An 11,373-nucleotide genomic window follows, 5' to 3' on the forward strand; every position below is an offset into this window, starting at 1 on the left:
CTGCAACAACCTCCTGCCACCTTTTACTTTTTAAAATATGGTGGTGGTGGGATAATAAAGCCATTCACACCAGCTGCTACTGACAGGCGAGTGAGAGCAAACCCTCTAGCAAGAGACTGACAGCAACCCCGGTAGCCGAAGGAGAGGAAGCCCAGGGGTCAGCGAGGAAGGCCGTGCTGCGGGCACCCCCCTTGCGAGCACTACGTGGCAGCCCCCCCTGTGCGCTGTGGTTTCGGAGAACAGTTTCCACACCTCGGCTCAGGCCCAGCACCAGCTTTCCTGTATGTGGCTGCGGGTTTATCTCCAGCCACCTGCCCACCTGCTGCCTGCATGCACTGTCTGCTTCAGGCTCGGAGGCAGCCGGGGAGCCCCAAAACCCACGTCCAGACACATTCGCCCCGCTCCAAAACATGGCACGATCTGCAGATGTTGCACCTCGAGGCTGCCCAGGACCCGGTGGCCCAATACCACCGGTCCCAACTGGGATCTGCTGAAGCAAATCACTGAAACACAGCCTGGACTCTTAAAACACACCAGTGCATATTTTTTAAATAGGATTTTTCCCCTCCAACATTTTTAGTGTGCATCTGGATTGAGTTAGGCCATGGTTCTTGGTAATAGTTTAGGAAATACAGACCATAAAAGCTGAACTACTTGTAAATTCAGATCAAATCTGTCCCCTATAAAATTTTCTCTCTCTCATGGCCCTCATCAAGTGATTCATTTAAGAGTTTTATTTTTAGGGGTTACTGAAATTCACTAACACAGTTATAAATGAAGAGTTTTATCTTCCCTAAAACTGAATTTCTCAGTGAAGCCCATGAAAACCAAACCCAGCACGACAGATTTATTGATGCAACTGCAGTTACATACAAAGGTGTTTAAAGGCAGAAACTGCCACAGCTACATGCCGGCGCAAAACAGGCAGCATTTCTGAGATGCCACTGTCCTCTACCGAGCAGTGATGCGAAGGACTGACAGTTGTTGCATGCAATTCTTGTCTCTTCTACCCCTTACCTTCCAAAAACCTCTTGCTGCAGGTTTGTGTTTCCAGACACCCACCCTGGGGACAGACTTTCACAGCCAGGGTGCCACTGTCACCATACCGCACATCAGACACCCACTGGATTTTCTTTACGGAGGTCAAACGTGGAGGAGATGCCAGGTGTGATGGATCTTGCCTCCTGCCACTGTCTGAAAGAGAGATGCTGAACCCAGCACAGCTGCCTGGACTTGGGGCAGAAAGGGAAGAGATGTGAGCACCCAGCATGGTGCTTCACTTCAAGTGTATAAAGGCTGGCATCTGAAGAGACAGTCCAGACTAAATGCCTAAAAGTTAGCTACCTAAAATTTTGAAAGACAATCCTGTTCATAAAGAACGTATCTATCCTGGGGTTTATTTATTGATAATTACCTGTTTCTATGGTTTTTAATCATAGATAAAAATAAAGAAACAAACCTGGGACACCCCAGACTGAAGAAGTAGAGGACAAATCCTCCTTCCCTCGCAGAAGGAAGAGGCTCCTCAATGCCATTGTTTGGGCATATCGATGGAAAAATCTGAGCAAAAACAACTGAGGGAAGAAAAGGCTTGGATTATACCAGCATGGTGTATTGACAGGTTTGATGTGCTTGGCAGCCATTTAATAGAAATGAGTGAAGTGAAAGGCATCCCTTGCATCGAACCAAGTGTGTGAAGTCAGGAGACTTCTCCATTTATGCGGAGCCTAAAAATAGTCCTGTTGATCATTAAATTGTATTAAGGTTACAGAGCCAAGTAACACTTTCAACATAAAACTTCCCCACTACCATACTTGCAAACCTTGGGTTTGCAGCCAAGGAGAGCCAGCAGGCTCTTAACACAGGAAGACACAATAACCCCACCGCAGAAAATGCCGTTGAGCTTACTGCCTGAAAAAATGTCCAGGTTTGTCTTTTCATACCAGCCACCTGCCTTGGCAAAAAAAGTTACAAACTTTTTACACTACTGGTTGGGGTTTTTTCTCCTTACCACCAGTTGGAGCACTGAGGAAGATTTCAGTATTTGTCATCAATACACCATTCATGTATTTATGAAACACAACACAGCTGAAAGTACAGCTCATGCCCATGAAGTTCAACATTATCGTTTGCTGTTGTCCTCAGCCTTAAAGCCAAGGAGCAAACTGCTGATATGATCAGGATTCAGGTTACAATGCCAGACATCAGACAGCCACAATTACATTTAAAAAAGGAAAGCATTTCAGGTCATTAACTTCCCCCTTTTTTTATACCAAAGATTGTTAGCGCTATGGAAACATGAGGTCAAGTTAAGGTGCTTTAAGGTCCTCGTGAGCCCTTCATTGTCCTTCTAGGAGCCCTTTCAGGAAGGCACTTTCACAAAGCTGAAATAGTACAAGTTTTCTTCGGATTTATTTGGGAGGAAAGTGATTCAAAAGAAGGTAAATATTATACTGCCACAAAGAGCCAAACATTTTCTAGCACATCATGGAATAAAGACTCTAATAAAAAGTCCAGGGTACTGTAACAGGAGCAGGACAGGAAGATCTCCAACAGCTGTCTGATTTGTGGGAAGAGGACCAGGTGTGCACAAAGCAATAAATGGTCTACCTTTCCAGTCTGAAGGCAAAGAAGACTAACTTTGAACATATCATTAAATAAGGTGATCTTTTGCCCTCCAAATCCTTCCATGCCTCGTCAGAAACAGAAAGGAGGGGAGTGTCTTGCTCATCTCTGGAAGGGGACTCCTTGCTTCATCAAAACAGTCAGTCATTCTCAGAAAAAGCAACTGCTTTCACTTCTCAGTTTTGCAAGAACTTGGTACAAAGGGCTTTCCTGAAGCAAACCTGATGTTGTCTTCTAGCGGCAGTAAATCATGCACAGGGCAACTGCAGAACCTGGATATCCAACAAGCTGAGGTGACAGATGCAAGCCATGCAGCTCTTTCAGCTTTTGAAGGGGTTTCAGGTTAGACACTTGCTTTTACTAGCCCTGCCTTCAACCAAGGGTAGCAGAAGTTTAGCCTAGTTAATGCAAAAGGTGTTCCCCGCTGTAAATTTTCTATTGTCTAATCCAGTCTGATGTTAAGTGTCCCAAGAGGCAAAACTTATTATTCAAATGGTTGTTTCTAGGTTACTTACCCCTTCCCCTACCCATTCCGTCTGTGCATCCAACAACAGTAACTCACTCCAGACTGATTTACTATTAGGTGGCCTTTTCATGTTTACCTTTTACAACCCAATGCAACGATGGAGGACTACTTAAAAGAATTCAGTCTACACAGCTCACCGGGAATCCCGAAGAGAGTACATGCTGCAAGGCTGAAGAAAGAGACACTAAGTCAGACACAAGATGCTGTTGATTGCAATCAAATGTGTTTCTCCGTTCAGAGAGCACCTCACAGACGTGGCAGACTTTTCCCTAGCACTTCAAATTTGCACTTTTAAGTTAGACTTTACAAAAAGCAGTGGTTATGCTAAACAGCTTGCAGCTAGCTCACTGCTGGCTCCAGTAATCAAATATACTGATAACATGAAGAATGGTTTCCAACTGGGAGATTTATAAGGCACCCCCCACTCCCTTTTATCTTAGTTTCAGGCTTTTGAAAGTCATTAAGCTGATGTTGGCTATCACTATTGGCGGGAAATGGCTTTCTGCTAGCTGAGTAATAAAGTAATAGGAATACCTGAGAACAAAATATTCAGAATCAGTCAGCAAGCACACTTATCAGTGCATTTTCTTGTCTTAGTGCAGGAAGGGACTACTCTGATTCCACAGCTCATGTCAAACTAAGTGGAGACATGCAGAAGCCCAGCAAGAGACTCCACAAGGCTCAGCTCGTGTCTAAGTGGTGAGATGCACAAGCCCAAAAAGAGACTCCACAAGGCTGTTTCGTCTCAGACTGAGCTCAGTTGCAACCCTCTTGATCACCTACAAGCAGAGAAGTGGGGAACTTTTCCATCACAACGATGCAAGCTATGGGTGGAGGTGCCAGAGGGAGAATTGCAGCTACAAGGCTATTTAAATAAGTCAGTCCATAGGCAAGTCCTTGCGTTGCAGCCAACGTGGACCGAAGCCATAACAATGACAGGAACTGTCCCTGATGGATGGTCAAAGCCATGACTGTACAGCCATCACAGCTAATCCTACTGGGATGAAAGCAGTTTTTCTTTCCTTTCTCCAGGATCAGGTTCCACTTAAGCTCACTGACGGCATCAGATCTAACCCATGGCAAAAGAGCCAGGGTCAGGAAGGGCACCAAACCCCCAGTAATGCAAACCATCCACTTTTTTAGGTTAAACCTGTAGCAATATTTTGCAAAACCCAGGTAGCTGTCATCCAAGGCTTTCAACACATTCCTCATATAATGGATTTCAGCAGATAAATATCGTGACTGAATCATAAGGAAGGCAGACATATACACAGCTATGGAAAGGCTGCAAGATTTACTTCTGCTCATCCAGCAGGACAACTGGGAGCAGACTGTTTTAAGACTTGTGAAATCTCAAGATGTTTTCATTGCAGTCCCTGCATAGACATCCACTTGCAAGAAGGCTGCTGAGAGCGAAGAAATTACTAGTGAAGCTTGGTGTCAAGCAGAGAAACAGTTAAATCCTCTTACAGAGGCAGTGGCGGCCTCAGGTTATCAGGCAGGAAGAAGGTTATACCGGCCCCAGCATCTGAGGCTCCTTAGGCTGTAGTAGCTGCACACATTGCGGAGGGAGAGGTTTCAGAGCAGGCCTTTAGTCCCCTGCTACTGACCCACTTAATGGAGAGCCATACATGTCATGTCCTGCCTCTGCTAGAAGATGCATAGACAAAAATACCCCCACGCAGCAGTTCCGTACCGAATAAAAAAGAAGGTTGATTAAGGATTTGTGTAATATTAGTTCCCTGCATATTCTTTTTGCAGCATTGCTCACCAAAGCTTTGCAATAATAATAAAACCACCACTGGGGAATATTCCACTCTGAAAACAACACTCTGAACATGAAGCGTTTCACAGGCCTCATAAAAAAAGCCAACAGACGAGCTATCACAAAATGGAAATATCGCAACAAACCTTGCCTGGGTCCTCGCCGGAGCCCTTCAGCAAAGGGTCTCGGAACAAACCCTAACTCTGCTGACACTCATAAATCCTCCTTGAGAAAAGAAGGAATCACTTCTTCCATCTCCAAAATGTTCTTCCTCTAATTTGGGAGCGTTCACATTTTCATAGCATGTAGCAACCATACATCTACAATTTTATGGCAAATACAACAGTGCTAATGGGAACAGGCATTAGTCATGGTCTGCAAGTGGGGCGCAGGGGCATGGCTTTATGTCCCCATTAACACCTCGCTGCTGAGTCCTGTGCTCTTCTCTCAAGTGATATAACTGTGGTTGGTACACCTCCATCACTACATTTTATTACAAGCCACCTGAGGGATTATACTTAATTTTAGAAAACCATATCTCAGATTGTATTACAGGATAAGAAAAAACATGGCTCTATTTTGAGACATAGTTTCTCACGCATTGGTAGGAAATGGCAAATACGAAGAGCCTATATATAGATTTTGACTGAATTAAGGCCTGTAAAAAGAAATGCATTCAGGAGTGGGGGGGGCATAGGAGGACAAAAATTCCTCGCCATTAAAGGTATTGCGTAAAGTCATTATTTTGCTGCCCATAAGAGTAACACAAGTAATACTTTAACTGTCAAAAATATTGAAGTGCTTTCCAAATCTCAGACACTAGGAGTTAGTACCTTCTTAATTGCTTCTCTATGGAGAGACAGACTTGTAGAAAAAGTAAAACAAGGAAAGAAAAAGGACCCAAAGCTCTCATCACAAAGAAAATTTCCTGTATATTTACAGTAAGAATTCAAACCTTCCTATGTCAGTGTTTGTGACTGAGGCGAAAGTTAACAATTATGCTTTCCCATATCTACAATGCATGCAACTAATATTAAAATTTATCAAGTAAATTCCACTATTCAATATATAAATTAAAATTCATCTCTACATCACTACTAATAAACGAGAAGTGTTAACAGAGGTATCTGTTACCCATCAGACTACTTTTGCAAATATTAAGCAAAGTCTCCAATCATGCCTGATATCTATCCTGGTAGTTAATTTCTACTGTATTAACAATATTTTTTCCAATTATTCATTGGCTGTAATAACTACTATGCTGAAAGGGAGTATGAAAGCTTCCAAGCAAAGCTATCTAAAATCAGTAAGAACCTCAAATTTAAGAGTATAATGGTGCAGCATTAGGAAATAAATAAATTACAATTTATGTTGCTGATGTATAATGTAAGTATTAAAATTGCATTTTTTGTAAAGCAGAAAATCCTCAGCATTTTAGGCTTTCTGGAAAAGCATTTTTTTTTTTTTTTTTTCAGTTTTAAATTTTTCAGTGTTCTATGTTGTTTACAGTCCAGTTAACCACTCTGTATTTAAATTACATTTGCAGACCTATTAATAATATAAAATAATTTTCCAGAAGAGGCTTAACTTCAGAGTTCATTTGCTAGCGATAATTACAGACAATGTTGCACAAAGCTTGAGTGCAATAGCAATGCTCTGGGTCAGCTTGACTGAAAATTACGGGCCAAATTCCGCGCTCCCTCTATCCAGGAAATCTCCATTGATCCCTGCAAACATTCAATGATGAAGTGACTAGCTCATTTTCTGCATGCTGAAAAAAGGATGGGATGACAACAGGAATGCACTAAAGACCCTGACATTTCATATAGCTCTTGAACGTGCTGGTTTCAGAGGGGCAGAAGAAGAAAGTATTTGAACATTGACATATTGGGATTTTTGCAGGTCTTTTTTGTAAAGGAAAAAAATAGCAATATGCTACAGTAACACTCAATCCACCAGAGTAGAATTTGACATCAGTCCACCAAAATGAACACTGCAGGATCTATTGTTTTTATACCATCAAGCACATATGATGATAGAGATGGGATTTCAGAGGTTGATCTGTACTTGCATTAAACCAAGAACAAGTTGAATTATAGACACATAAAGTTAGCACAAAACAGGGGGGGGGGGAAAGGCTATAGAAATCACTCATCACACTAATTTGTATTCTGTTTTATATCCCCAGATGCAAATCTTTTCTTCCTCTCCTGCCTCTGTTTTCATTCCTAAACTATAAAAAAACCCCTCCAGTGCCTCCGAACATGCCTTTAACCTGCTCCCAGCCTTACATCCCTGCAGGTCGCAGGATGCCAGCCTTGCCCAGAGATGGTATTTGCTGTGGATGTCCATCAGGCAGCCAGTGGCAGCCTAAACCAAACAGGTCCCTGTTGAGCTTGTGCTTGAGTTTCTCCCTCCATCCAGCTGCCAATTTTCATGAAACCCAGAGGAACTGAATTGCCCACTGAAACCTTAACCTCTCTGTTAAACTTGGTGGAAATGGGCCAACTGGTAAAGACAGTGACTGCATAAGGTTAATCTTGTTAGGAAACACAGCTGATAATGCGCATATAGATTTAAGCTACAACGCTGATCTTGTTTGTGAATTTTATCATGTGTACATTGCACTTTGTAAAGCAAGTGGAAACAGAGGGGCCCTTTTCTGAAAAGCTCTGTCTAGGTCATGTAAAGCAGTATAAGGAACCTGAAAAGGTCACCTATCATCAGCGATTTAAACTAATTACATCTACAGCACTGAATTGACTCGGTTGATTTTTTTTTCGGGGTTCTTCATGAAAAGGTTTTCTAGAAACACTGCACGCAGAAATCTCACCTTGTTGTTTATGACTGGATTTTTTTTTTGTTTTGTTTTCCTGGAGGAATATCATAGCTATTTCTAGATCATTTAGATCCTTGTATTCATTCCTTACATCTTAATGTTGTCAAGTAGCTCTCAGCCACTTACTGGATATAGTTTGCAGAACAATTCTGTTCTTAGCTTCAAGTTTTAGAGCACATATCTGAAACAGCCACTTAAGATGCGATATTGTGATCTCTCTGATTTTTTTCTCACTCAGACTAATTTTGTAAGTATAGAATTATGCATTGTGCTATCACTGCACTGATCTAATTGCTTGTCAATCTCATAAAACATGTTTCTTTCAAGGTCTTTAATGCTCCTTCTAAAATGGATGAGTATTTTCAAATTACATTTAATTTAAACGCCTCCTCTTTCCCCACAAAAAGCCTTATCGGGAAGCCTCTGAGATGTGCAAACAGATAAAAAGACTGCCTGGAAACTGTATTTGTTTACTTTCTGTGTGCAGCTGAGATGGACTTAGAATGCAAAGGAAATTTATACAAGCTCCATTTCTCATAGCACTGGGAGCTTAGGTATTTGAAGCACAGTGTTGGAAAGTGCAGTTACAGAACTGTTGGATAGGGTGAAAGATTGCCAAATGATCAAATGCCTGCAGGAAATAAATTTTATCCTAAATGTGAAACAGATCCTTAGAATTACATTTACTTTTGCTGTGTACTCTCTATGAAAATCCTTAAAATACGTAACACAAAGCTGGGCTGCCCAGATAATGCATGGGGTTGAATAAAACAAAACACTGTTCTCCCTTAATACAAAGGCTTTTTTGAGATTAACATTGATTAATCCATAATTCATTCATGTCTGGATTTAGTGTCTATTCCTTATACAATAGAGGGGAAGCGGGAAGGTATTGGGAACAAATACTGCTTTGAGGTGCTTTGCAGTAGCCTCATTTTTGCCTCAGGGAGTTTCTTGTATATGCAAGCATGGAATTAATCCCATTAAACTAAATGTTATCCCACCAAATTAGCCATTAGATGTGCATTAATTGTTTCACTCTATCCTTTGAAACTGTTTGGAGAAGTCACCCTGTTTTTACAGACAAAACAAGTAAAGCTATTCAAATTGATAGCACTCAAGAGGATTATATTCAGGTTTATCATATCCAAATGGAGGAAGAAACACAAGTGAATGTAACTAAATGGCCCAGCTCTCTTCCCACTAAAGACCAGATTTGTAATGGGGTGAATTTATTCTCCACGCTGTTGATTTCAACAGAAGTTAACACAGGCCATTTAATTCAATGAGTAACAAGTTTAGACCCAAAGCAGTCACACACGTACCTTCAAGGGCACACAAGAAACCTCTAGTGCTAAGCAATAATTAAAAGATAGATGCAAACGTTTTTTGTCACACAATATTCAAGAAATCTTTACTTATTGTAACAAATTTAAGTTTGGGGAGCTACGATGCTATTTTTTCTGGAAAATAAAACTTTTCATTACTGTCATCTTTAGATTTGTTGTATTCTAGCCCACTTTCAAAGAAACTTTACAGTTTGTTCTTCTGCTATGCATTTTCATGTGCCTACACATCAGAAGTCAGCAAAAAATAGTTGCCTCGGAACCCTTCACTTTAAACAGCATTATTTTTATAGAAATACACCCCAAAGTTGCATTTCTATTTTATCAACAAAAATTAGCTATGGTTTACTCTTTTTTTTATCTATTTAGTCCATTACAAGAGCTATGTTGGAATGATTTGCTACAGGCAAAAAAAAGCAGGGAGGACCAAACGGTTCAGCTCATTGCACAGGACCAAATATACACACCTAACTCTCTAAACAAATTTATTGAGGAAGAGCACAGCATGTGTACAAGATACAAAGGTCTAGGAGAAAAGTCCATGTGCACGAAACAAAAGAAGTCTGTCTTTGTAACTGGCTCTACCTGATATTGTTTAGAATATAAAACTGATTCACAAAAAATGATGGGGAAAAATTCACTATTTATTTTTCTTGTCAGTCAATTTTCAGCTTGGACATGACAAGCAAAAGTCATTACCTAACAGATTCCATGCAGTCACCTGAAATTTCTAGAATCTGATGGCATCCACTGTCACATAGTGTTATTTTATCTAAATTCAATACATACATATGGATCTAGATACAGTATAGCTATAAACATTATTTTAAATCAAATACATATGCTGCAGAAAACACTGAAGAAAATGGCAAGTGAGAAATAATAAGCAAAACTGCATAGACCTAAGGTATTTCTATTTTACCAAAGTAAGCCCCCTAAAGCCAAATTTCCTTGCTACCAGCCTTGTTCTCCTCCAGTGCCCCACCTTTAGGTACCTCAGTCTCATGAATTTATGATTGGAATAGCTGAAGTCCCTAAAAAAGAAAAAGTCTGACCACATGGGACACAGAAAGTATCTCTTCAGGTATTTTATTACCTTGTTGACAATCAGTGATCCAAACCCTATGGTTTTAAGACATAATCTACTACCTTGGAAGCAATATTTTTTCTTTTTTTCCCTATCACGTTTCTAGCACTAACTATTATAATATTGTTAGCATATAAGGCAAAAAATACCTGGCAAATCCTAGGCAAAATCCCTACATACTCTTTAGGATTAAGTAAATTAATGACAGTTTAATGGTGATATTTATAACCTAGATAAAGCCAAATAAAGTGTCACAGTGAATATCCTGCTTCACTTAAAATTCTCAGCTGACTACGGCATAGAAATACCCTCTGGACAGGTTATTCAGAGATTAGTCTTTCTGCAGGTTTTAAGAGATTACGTTAAATTTGGCAGCTGGTTATGCTATCTACAGATTAACCTGATACCAGATAGCAGGCACAATTAGAATTCATGCACAATCAATTTCTAATTCAAAGCATAACTGAAAAATTAAGATTAAAAAAGTAATATTTCACGTAGTTGTACTTTCAGGTTTTTATGAAGTGTCAGTAAATTACATTTTAAAATAATAAACACTGCTGTTTGAATTTGTCCTAGCAGATTAGTGCAATTCTAGTGAAGGGATTATTACATTTGTCTGTTTGCCTACAGACTTGCTTCTAATCAGGATCATGTTCCTCTTCTGCAAACTCAGGGTAGATGAACAATCAAGTTCTACTAGCATATGAAGAGCTTAAATTTTACCATCAGTTACTTATCAGTGCTGAAATTGATAATAAAAGCTCTAATCAAAGTTGGGTCAACTTGTGAACTCTTTTGACTTCCAGAAACCCTGACCAACTCTACTAATTAACGCAGAAATGTTTCGTGCTTATTTTAGTGTAGCTGATGATAGCAGCATTTTTGTGGAAAAAACGTATAGCCATTTTGTTCAATAATTATTCCCTTCGCAACTGATGAAGCAAAATTAATATACTTATTTTTCAGTCAGGAATTTTATTTTTGTTATTGAGCAGAAGTGTAAAAGTGAAAGAAGTCAGTTCTGCATGCTGCCTGCAATATTATGGAAAATTTGGCATTACTCTCCCAGTTATTTTTATCCCAGCTCCTCAGACTGCAAACGCACCACTCAAAGTCAAGAGAAGAACCCTAGCAGTTTCAGAAAAATCATATGTGATTTCATTTAAAGATACACTTTGTAAC

At 40.1% G+C, this 11,373-nt stretch overlaps 1 protein-coding gene and 1 long non-coding RNA gene across 3 annotated transcripts in view; one reads left to right on the plus strand and one right to left on the minus strand.

The window, feature by feature from the left end:
* The window catches only part of CD247 (CD247 molecule), a 57,638-nt gene that overhangs the window by 15,076 nt on the left and 31,189 nt on the right, over positions 1 to 11,373 (minus strand). The gene's annotated exons all lie outside the window — the stretch shown is intronic.
* Positions 1 to 11,373, plus strand: part of LOC308058589 — a 46,438-nt gene that overhangs the window by 9,239 nt on the left and 25,826 nt on the right. The window lies entirely within an intron of this gene.

The sequence above is a fragment of the Falco punctatus genome (genome assembly GCF_963210335.1).
Source record: "Falco punctatus genome assembly, chromosome: 2".
Classification (NCBI taxonomy): domain Eukaryota; kingdom Metazoa; phylum Chordata; class Aves; order Falconiformes; family Falconidae; genus Falco; species Falco punctatus.